The sequence below is a fragment of the Phocoena phocoena genome, chromosome 20 (assembly GCF_963924675.1).
Source record: "Phocoena phocoena chromosome 20, mPhoPho1.1, whole genome shotgun sequence".
NCBI lineage: Eukaryota > Metazoa > Chordata > Mammalia > Artiodactyla > Phocoenidae > Phocoena > Phocoena phocoena.
The window spans coordinates 58,392,621-58,402,543 of record NC_089238.1 but is presented as its reverse complement, the minus strand read 5'-3'; positions in this window follow the sequence as shown (position 1 = coordinate 58,402,543).

The window sequence follows — 9,923 nt, the reverse complement described above, 5'->3', positions numbered from 1 at the left end:
AGGGGTAGTGACCACGACTCCCTCTGTTGCTGTCACATATTTTCCTTTCAGTGTCCAGGGCCTGTTCCTGGCTTGTCAGGCTTGGGCCCCCCAGTACGAGACAGTGCCGTCCATCTGAGGCCGGCGCCCACCTTCCTGGGGGGCAGAGGAGTGGGGAATTCAGTCCAGTCTTCCCCAGTGCGGGCCAAGTCCCACACAGACTCAGGGACACGGTGGGGCCGGAGGTGGCTGGCCCAGCTCACTCCGCGGGCGAGCGGGGGTGGGGTGCAGCCCCAGGCCCCCAGTCTACCCCTGGCTCGCTGCACCTGTGGGGTCCTGAGGCCCCTCTCTCAGAGCCCTGGCCCTAGCTCATCCCCAGTACTGGTAGCCCCCCAGAGGAAGGGGCAGAGCCAGTGAGCCCCCACACCCACCCACGCTGCACCACAAACTGCCGTGGCCCCTAATCGCGCCCCAGGGCTGGCAGCCCCAGCTCCCAGATAACGGCGTGGCTGGTGCTTCCCGTGGCAGCCACTCCATCTCCTGGGTATCACGCACCACCAGAGGGAGGACGGCTCCTGATAAAGGCGGCCGTTCTGCACGACGGGGCAGAACCCACCACTCAGGGCTTGCTGGGGGATGGTCGAGGCCTGGGAAAGGCAGGGAGGCCAGGGATCTGAGCGATGTGGGCTGAGGATTGGGCAGTGGTCGCCATTGGAAGCCCCCTCCCTGGTCCAGGGGAGGCCGTCCCTGAGAGGCTGGGCATTAGAGAGGGTACCTCATGTGGGTGGATGCAGGGCCATAGCAGATGCCTGGCTCCATGATGAGAACATGGCTGGATCTCAGCCCCAGCTCATTCACTGCCCTTGTGCAGTGCACAACCTGTGCAACTGTCTATGGTGGCCCTGGTGACGTTCAACATCCATCCACTCAGATAAACTATTTCCAGCTCCCAGTTCCTGCCCAACCCCTTGCACAGGCAAGCAGGTGTCAAAGCCCAGTTAGCACCTATCAGAGACCCTCTCCCAACAAGAAATAAAACTGTATCCCAAAGAACGGGGGTCAGGAGAGGCAAGATCACCTACTCCTCGCAGACTGGGTACCTGGTGGGGGCTCAGTTCAAAGTTGAGAATGAATGAAAGTATGAATGAGTGAGGAAGGGGCTGGGGGCAGGAGATGCTGAGCTGGGGATGGGAGCTGGCTGGGAGAGTGACAGACAGGAAGACAGAGCTATTCTTAAACAGCCTCTGAAAGAGCTGGAGGACCTAGACAGTGGTGGCCATGGAAGTGGTCAGCTCCCAACCACACTGACAGGAAACTTGGGGCCCAGGGAGGCCCAGGAGTGCTCAAGCCACACTGCGAGCCTGGGCCGGAGGTGGGGCCAGAACCCAGTCTTTGGACTCACAAAACCCGACGTGGGTACCTGGGGCAGAGCTGAGGGAGGCATGGCCTCTGCCCTCAGGGCTCCCAGGAAACATGGGCGGCGGCAGCTCCAATGGTGGGCCAGTCAGGGTGGACTTCCAGGTGGAGATGTCCTCTGCCCTGGCAGCCTCCTGTGACCCATGTCTCTGTTTCCTCCTCCCAGCTCCAGAGCGGGGCACAGAGAACTCCAGCTCCGGTGAGGTCGTGGCCGAATCCTCCCTGACCTCTGTACCATGGCCTCCGTCTCCACAGCTGGACAGCAGGGGTGATGCCATTTGCCCTGGGAACTCCCAGTCCTAACACAATTCCTGGCTTCTGTTTATCGAGCCTTAGTCAAGCGCTTGGTGTAATTCACAGGGATTCCTCCCAGCCATGCCGCAGTTATTCCCCCCCAGCATACAGAGGGAGAGACTGAGGCTCAGAGAGGTTAAGCCACTGGCCCAAGGTACACAGCTGGCCGGAAGGATTTGAACCAGAGCCGCAGCATGCTCTTGGCCAGGGCCTTGACACCCTTTTCTGGGTCTTCCTAGTCATAGGCAGGAGGCGACAGAGAAGAGGGCGGGGAGAGGCTGCTGCAGGGGAGGCGAGGGGCGGCAGGCGAGCCCCCACTATCCCGTTGCAGGGCTGACTCTCCCTGCTCTGCCCTCACGTTTCCCCATCCGCAGCCTGGTCTCCTCTGGAGGAGGGGCACGCCCTGCGCTGCCCGGGTGGACCTCCCCACGGGGGTCGGGCCATCACTACCGGCACAGAGTCAGGACGAAGCCTAAGTTATTCTGTCATACAACCCCACACACGTCGTTTCCAGAGCAAATACGCCGCGCTGGGGTTCAATTTCACCCCCAAGCATCTGTGAGGATCCAGATGAGAAAATTCAGCCTTTGCATATTTCTGCGATTTAAACACCTGTTTAGGTCTTAAAACCCTTCGATGGTGTCCCGAGGGGCCAGGGGAAGGAGGCAGGACTGGGCATCGCCGCCCCAGGCCAGGCTTAGGACGCCATCCTGGGAGCCCAGCAGATGGGGTGGCGGCTGGGAGAAATGGGGTCTGCAGTCAACAAGCGGGCTGAGTCCTGCCTCTGCCCGGCTCTCGCTGAGCCTCGGTTCACCTGCTGGGCTGGTGGCTGCGACGAGAGTCGACACAGCCTGTCGGTCGGCGCGGCCGGCCCCGCGTTTCCTCTCCCCCGGCGCCCGGGTGTCCCGAGGCCTACGGCCCCGCCAGGGCTGCACGGAGCTGCCCTCAGACTTGGCTCTGCCCCACGCCCTGGAGCCCTTGGCGCCCTCCTTCAATAACACCCAGAGAGCTCGAGACCTGCTCCAGGCTGCGCAGCAAGGGCTGCAGTCACCCCACCAGACCTGAGCTCCTTTCTGACAGAGGATCTGGGGCTCCAACCCGGACCCACCTGGCTCCGGGGCCCACCAAGCCCAGCCCCGCTAGGCCCCAGGTTCACCGAGCCACGGCCCCGCAGGCGGGCTGGCAGCGCTGACCCGGTAGCCCTGCTGTTTGCGGGAGTGGTGGTGAGCTCAGGGAGGCCTCCTGCGCCCTGCCGGCTGGCCCCTCCTTCCAGGGGCCAGGCTCTGTGCTAATGGCCACTGGCCTCCAGGGTACAAAGGCCAGCGCCTGGCAGCCCCCGCCCTGGACAGTGGGCTCTGGGATCCGCGTGTGGGCGCCCACCCTGGGGTCACTGCCAGCACCCACTTATCTAATCGGCCCCATCATCCCGCCCGGCCCCACCCTGCGGCTCCCTGGGGCCAGCTGGCCCTGGCTTTGTCGGGAGTGGCCCTATCTCAGGATCACGCTGTTTGCCTTTGATAAAAGTCACAAAAAAGGGAGAGAAAAAGGAGAGAGGGAGAGAAAACGCCAGGGGTGAGCAGGCCCCGCCCCGGCAGGGTTCTAGAAGTCTCCAAGGGCCTGGGCCCAGAGCAGGGCGGGTTGGGAGGCTGTGGGCCCCAAGGGGTTCCACCAACGTGGAACCAGGCCCAGAGAGCAAGCACCTCACTCAAGGTCACGCAGCGGACCAGGCAGCGGGGTCAGGGGGGTCTGCGGGGCGGGGCGAGCCGCCTCGCTGTCCCCTTAGCCTGCTCACGTTCACTCATATGCTGGCTCAGCCCCTCCCACTGCAGATGCAGCTCACCGGGCCCCCCATGGTCCGGAACTGAGGGTGGGGGGACCTGCCCACGGTCACCGGCTCTCAAGCCCAGCCGTCTTCCTGCCCCCAACTTGACCGTCCTGACTGGGTGGCAACTGAGGCCCTAGGAAGACAGAGAGATAAGGGGACAGGGGGTGGAGGTGGCGTCTGTCCTGCAGCTCTCAGCAACAGGGCTGTCCCTGCCCTTCTGGGACTGAGATGCCTGGCGGGGGGAGGGAGCTCCTAGTAACCCAGCTGCCAGGCGATGAGGCCTGACCCCCGTCAGCCCCGAGGCTCCAGGACCGGGGTCGGTACCAGGGCGTGTCCCTTTCTGCCCGTGGCTTCCTCTCGTGTGAAGTGGGGGATGAGAGCGCCCACCTCCTAGGTCGTTGCAAGGTCACGTGACACAACAGGTGCAGGGCCGAAGGGCAGGGCCCGGCAGGGTGGGTGCTCGGTGACCACGGGAAGTTGGCAGGGGGCCGGCTGGGCTGAGCTGCAGTCCCTGCACAACCCTGGCCAGGCTCTCAGCCCCTCTGGGCCTGGGGGGGACCCATCCCCAAAACAGACGACACCAGTGGCTGCTCTCAGCGCTGATGGGGCTTCCTGCAGCCCAGGTGCGGTGCCGCGTGACACAGCTGCAGCCACCGGCAGCCGTCTGCCTGGGTGTCCCGGCCCCGGTACGCTGTGGGGGTTGCTGCCCATGGCGGGGCATAGCCCTAATCTCGTGGATACACCGAACAGGGCTCCCGGGCAGGCACAGAAGACCACCTCCTGGGCGGTACGAGAGGCGAGAGCCCGACCACGTGGGGCGGGCGCCACCAAGGCTGCGGGGGCCCGTCTGGGCACTCAAGGCCCAGGGCTGCTCTCCCTCCCTTCTGCTCTGTGGTCATGGAGCCTCTGGGCTGGGAGGGGAGGGTTCGGCTGCATGGATGCGAGGCCCTGCTTGCGTGTGACTCTCCGGTGATCCGGCGGGAGGGGGCAAATGGGGCCTGGAGAGAAACGGCCAGTGGACAGCAAATTCCCATCAGCTCCTCGGAACACCCCCACTTCTGGGCTCCACCCTGTTGGCCCGTTTCTGATTCCTGTTTACAGATGGGGCAACAAGGCCCCGAGGAGGGGGGAGACCTGGGCCCTGGGGCATGCGGAGGGCTGTGGGACTGTGCATGGTGGGCAGCCAGCTGCTCCACAGGCGGCCCGCACATCTGCCGGAGCTGCGCAGCTTCTCCCATCTGGGCTGGTTTCCCAGGCCCAGGCCCTGGCGAGACTCCCACCCTGGCTGCTGACAGGCTTTTTTCCACGCTGTGCCGCCTTTCGGGGCAGGAAGAAGGCTGACAGGCCCATGCAGCCTGGGGCTCCAGGACCAGGAGACCCACGGCCATGGGGCACTGGCCCGTCCCCTGGATCAGGCCACACCTGAATGCCGCATCAGGAAACAAAAAGGGGCGGAGCTCGATCCTAACCCTGGGTGTCACCAGTGACCACGGCGGCGCCTTTGGAAAGACTCCGGCTCTCATCTGTGACTCATGGGGACAAAGTGTCAAGGGAACATGGTTAAAAAAGCTTGGGGTAAAAATGGGTGTGGTCCGTTTCTTCTGCTCTCTTCCAGTTGAGAAAAGCAGTTGGAGAGATCAAGGGACTGTCTGAGGTCACATGGCCAGCACGTAGCACAGGAGAGCGAAGCCCAGATCCCTCTGACCCCAAAGCCACGACCCCAGTGCAGGCGGTGTGCCCTCACTCACAGCAAACCTGGCACATCAAGGGGCCGGACGCTCTGGACCCCAAGCACAATCCTGTCCCCATTTCACAGGTGGCAGCAACGGAGCTGAGCGGGGCAGGAAACACTCCCGACGCCAGCCCTGCACACAGGCCCGGCCCCGGGACCCCGACCGCACGGCAGACAGCACAGCCTAGATGGAAGGAACAAGCTGACGTGCACCCTCCAGGGAAGACGGGCCGAGGGAGCCGCGGGCGCACATGAGCGCTGGCTCAGGAGCAAAGCCACTTGAGCTGTTAATCCTCCAAGCGCTCTCGGGGCTGGGTGAGGGTCTCCACCAGCCTGGGCATCCCCACAGAGCCCCTCGGAGGGCCCGGACCCTGGCAGGAGGGACCGGAATTGGGAGAGGAAGCTGGAGGGGCCGGGGAGCTATGAGTTGAGGGCACACATGAAAATGGGGGCTGGCTGTCACAGGTTAAATACCAGATGTCACGTATGGCCTGGGATCTCTGGCCTCGTTGGCGGAAGCGGACACCATGGCCGAGCCAGGCTCTGGTTCCTACAGGGCCACGACCTGCTGGAGCCCAGCGCCGGCTGCTGCCCTCGGACGGTGAACACCTCTCCCTAAGACGCCGCCCCAGCCCGCGCCCGTCCTGCGGCCAAGCTCCCCGCATCACTGTTGTGCTGTTTATGTTACTGAGGGCCCGGCTCTGGAGCTGTGACCGTGACCAAGATGGATGGACGCCCATTTCCCTGATGGGGAACGTTAGAGGAGAGGACGTTCCTGGGAGCTGCCCCCAGAGGCCCCTGGATGTCCCTGGTCCTGCCGCCGCCCGGGGAAGTCTCACGCCTCTCTGCTGGCCCTGGTGCCCTCCGCCGGCACCCAGCCCCCTGAGTTCCAGGCCGGGCAGGCTGTGCAGAGCCTGAGCCTGCCTGGACGGGGTGGCCTTCTCATTCCAGGCCAGAGGTTTTCAAAGGGCTTCAAGCCCAGAACGTCCTTCCTAAGAAGCTGCCCACAGACCCTGCACCCACAGTGGCCGGTGGCAGGGGCTGGACTGGAGACGGTTCCAGAGCTCAGACCCGAGAGAGCCTCTCAAGGCCCTCCCTCGGGGTGGGACACACCTGCCCCCCACACCTGCTGCCTGTCAGCCTCCCCTCTCCTGCCAGGCTCTGCCCGGTGGCTGCGTCACACGGGGCAGCCCGAGCGTGGGGTGGAGCCGGCAGGCAGGCGAGGTTCCTGGAGCCGACGGCAGAGGGGGCTGGCAGGGCGGCACTGTGGCCGGTCCAACGTGGGCCAATGGGCGCTAGGCACGGTGCCTGTCACAGGGCCCGGGCTGGGGAGGGCCCTCCGGGGGCACGCCCTGGCTGGACCTGTGTTCCCGAGTCCCCTCACGCGTGCACTGGGGGCGCCGCCATCGGCTGCCGGCCCCTCCCCACCTCTGCCGGCTTGCGGTGCCCTGGGCTGCTACCACGCCCAGCACCGTGGAGGCCACGTGTGTATTTTACTGACTCCCAGTCTCTCCGCTAGAATGTCAGTCCCTTGGGCCAGGGTCGCTGTCAGCTGGCTGTGTCCTAAAAGCACCTGGGCCCAGTGGACCCCCGTGAGCACCTGAGTCTGGAGGACAGCGGCCAGACGCGGAACTGGGGCTGGACGCCCGGGCCCTGCTGACGAGCCACAGGCCTGGGAGAAGGGGCATCTGGTCCTGCTGGGCTGGGCAGGGGGCGGGCGGGGGCGGTCCTCCTCCTGTCTGCTCTCACCTCCCCTGACCCTGGGACGCACAGAGGCCCAGAGCCTCACCTCGGGCTCCAGCTTCCCATCTGCAAAGAGGCGGCATGGGGGGTGGGCAAGGAGGAGGACACGCTGCCCCCTGGGCCTGGAGTCCACTGTGGATCGGCCCCACCAGCCAGCTGGGTAACGGCCGGGCAGGGCGGGTGGCCCCCAGGTTCTGGAGCCCTTGCCCTGCCCACCCCCCCTCCGCCCCCGCCAGCTGGTGCTGTGAACTTCTCCTCCTATCACTGGGACATCGCTGGGGATTATTGATTTTTTGACACAGAACAACAGCCTGTCTTTATCGGGCTGAACCCTGGCCCCAGCTAATGGTGAAGCTGGGACCGCCTGGGGATAGCCAACAGCGCAGCATGGGGCCCAGCCCCACACGGGGTTTCTGACGGCCCCTTCACCATCCCCACCCGGGTCAGAGCCTTGCCCCCCGTCCCACGGAGCCTGAGCACCGCGGCTCCCCGGGCGCCTCAAAATGGGAGGCCTTGAGGTCTCTCCAGCCTTCTCAAAAAGCATAAAAAACAAAAGGCACCCTGGGTCTCTGGGCCTTAGCCTTCCCGCCTGTGAAGTGGGTGGAGGGCCCCCGCAGCCCCTGGTCCTTTGGGTCCTGGGAGACCCTGCGGACTGAGAACAGGGATGGGCGGGGGCCCCTGGCTCTCCCCAGCCCAGCCTGGTCCTGGAGGGTGGGCTGGAAGCAGGACCGGTGAGATAAGGTAAAGAAAACACCTCCTGTGCAAGTAGCTTATCAGGCTCCTATCAGCCTGGGCCTCCCGGCCCCTGCCCTGTTTTTCCAGGAGCCAACGCCACCGCCACCAGGGCCCTTCCTTCCGGTCAGCCTCCAGCTCACCGCCTCCCCGCTGCTCCCTGTGTCCCCGGGCCCCACCCTCCTGCCCCTCGCAGCGCTGTCTCTCTACTGCACGTGGGCAGAGGGGTGGGCATGACGGCAAGCGAGGGTCTGGGTGGAGGCCGGGTGGTCAAGCGGGTAAAGGGAGGGTGCCCCGCCCTGCCGCTGCCAGGACCTCGGTGCTGCCCCCAGCCTCGGGCCAGTCCCGTCCTACCCCCGCCCAAGGGGCAGCAGCGGGCACTGCGGTTGGCCAACACCATCGAACATGTCCTGACACTGCACCACCCCGCAGGACCGGCCCTTTAGGGAATAAGAAGCTCCTTCCAGAGAACGCGACGGGCCCTGGACTCCTGCGGGTCCTGTATGAGCACCCTGGCTGCTCCGCCCACAAAGGAGGCTGAGCCGGGGGAGGGCTATGTCTTGCCCAAGGTGCCACGGCTCAAACTGGCACACTGGGCCACAGGGCCCCTGAGGATGACCAGCACGAGGGAACTGCTAAAGCCCCTCTCGTAAGCCGTGCGCGCTCACTGCAGCGTGTGGGACCAGCAGACACCTGCTCTCAGGGCACTGATGACTCAGTCCTCAAATCACCACATGCCCTAAGGGGCGGTTATTCCCCGCCTTCACAGACGAGGAGACCGAGGGTCAGAGGGGACCTGGCCACACAGTGCGAGGGGGTGACCGAGTTCAAGCCCAGGCTCCCGACCCCTGTCCAGTGCTCTGTCCTTCTTCCTGCCCCTTCAGGGGGAGATAAGGAGGAATAATGCTTGGGCAGGGGCCCGGGAACAGGAGGCTTGGAGGACAGACCGGGCCCAGGCTGGTCCCCACCCCAGACACAGCTCCCTCCTGCCCAGGAACACCCAGCGCTCCCCCGCTGGGCCCTCGATCGAGCAGTGTGCCGCCACCGCCACAGCCGAGCTCCACCAGGGTCTCAGCCTCGGGACCCGGTGCCGTCACCCGCCAAGGTCACTGCTCCTGCCCTCTGAGACCCAGCAAGGTCCTGGGCCTTCAGGGGCCGGGGCGGCAGAATTTTGGCTGAACTAGCCAGGGCCCAGGAACCAGGGAAGGTGGTGGGCGGCGGTGGGGCTGCACCAACGTCAGCCCCAGATCTGGGTGTCCGTGGGAAGACGCACGCACGGGCAAAGCAGCACGGGTACCTGCATGCAATTTGCTTCTTTTAGAATCATTTCTCCCCTTTCTTGGAGAAATTCTGCCGACCAGAGCAGAAATAAAAAAATAAATGGCTTGCTATCTCCCACACGGCCGTGATGTCTATCCCCACCACCCCACGCCTGTCCGCGCTGAGATGATTTTTCGGGGGTAAATTCCTAGAAGCTGAACTGCTGAGTCAAAGCAGGGGCATCTCAGCACCCTGAGGGGCTCGGGCAGCTCCAGCCTGAGCACCTGGACGTGTGTGAGCACTCGCGGGGCTGGGGGTGGACGGCCTGGTGCCTGCTGCACCCAGCAGCTCCCAGCCCCACAGAGACCACGGGTGGACCGGGGACAGCCGGGTGGATGCCAGGGCCTTCTGCCCGAGGCACGGGGTCTGGGGCGTACTGTAGGGGGATGGGGCCAAGGAGGGGTGGCCACAGAGGCTCTGCCTGCAGGGGGAGGGGGTGGCCAAGGAGGCAGGACCCCTCCCCCCCAACACACAATAAGCCCCCGATAGCATCGCTCATTTCAGGCCCCGCTCAGCCCTTTCGGGCAGGATATGACCAGCCCTCAAGCCGATGGCAGCCCCTTTGTCCCATCTCCAGGGACCGATCTTATCGTAATGGAAACATGCGGTGAGGAAATAAGAAGTTACGCACAGAGACAGAGGCCTAATAACAAATAAATAAATAAATGAGGAGCCCAGCGCCACGTGGGGTGGGGGCTCAGGGGACAGCATCAGATCAGGGGCCGGGCCGGGCGGCTCCCGTCCTGGGTCTGGGAGACCCTCTCAGCTCGCCCAGCCTCGGTCTCCTCACCTGTCAGGTGGGCCCGGCAGAGCCGCCCGCGCCCTGAGCTTCGGGGAGATCCCGTGACAGACAGAGCCCAGAACCCCGGCGGTGGGCCCCGG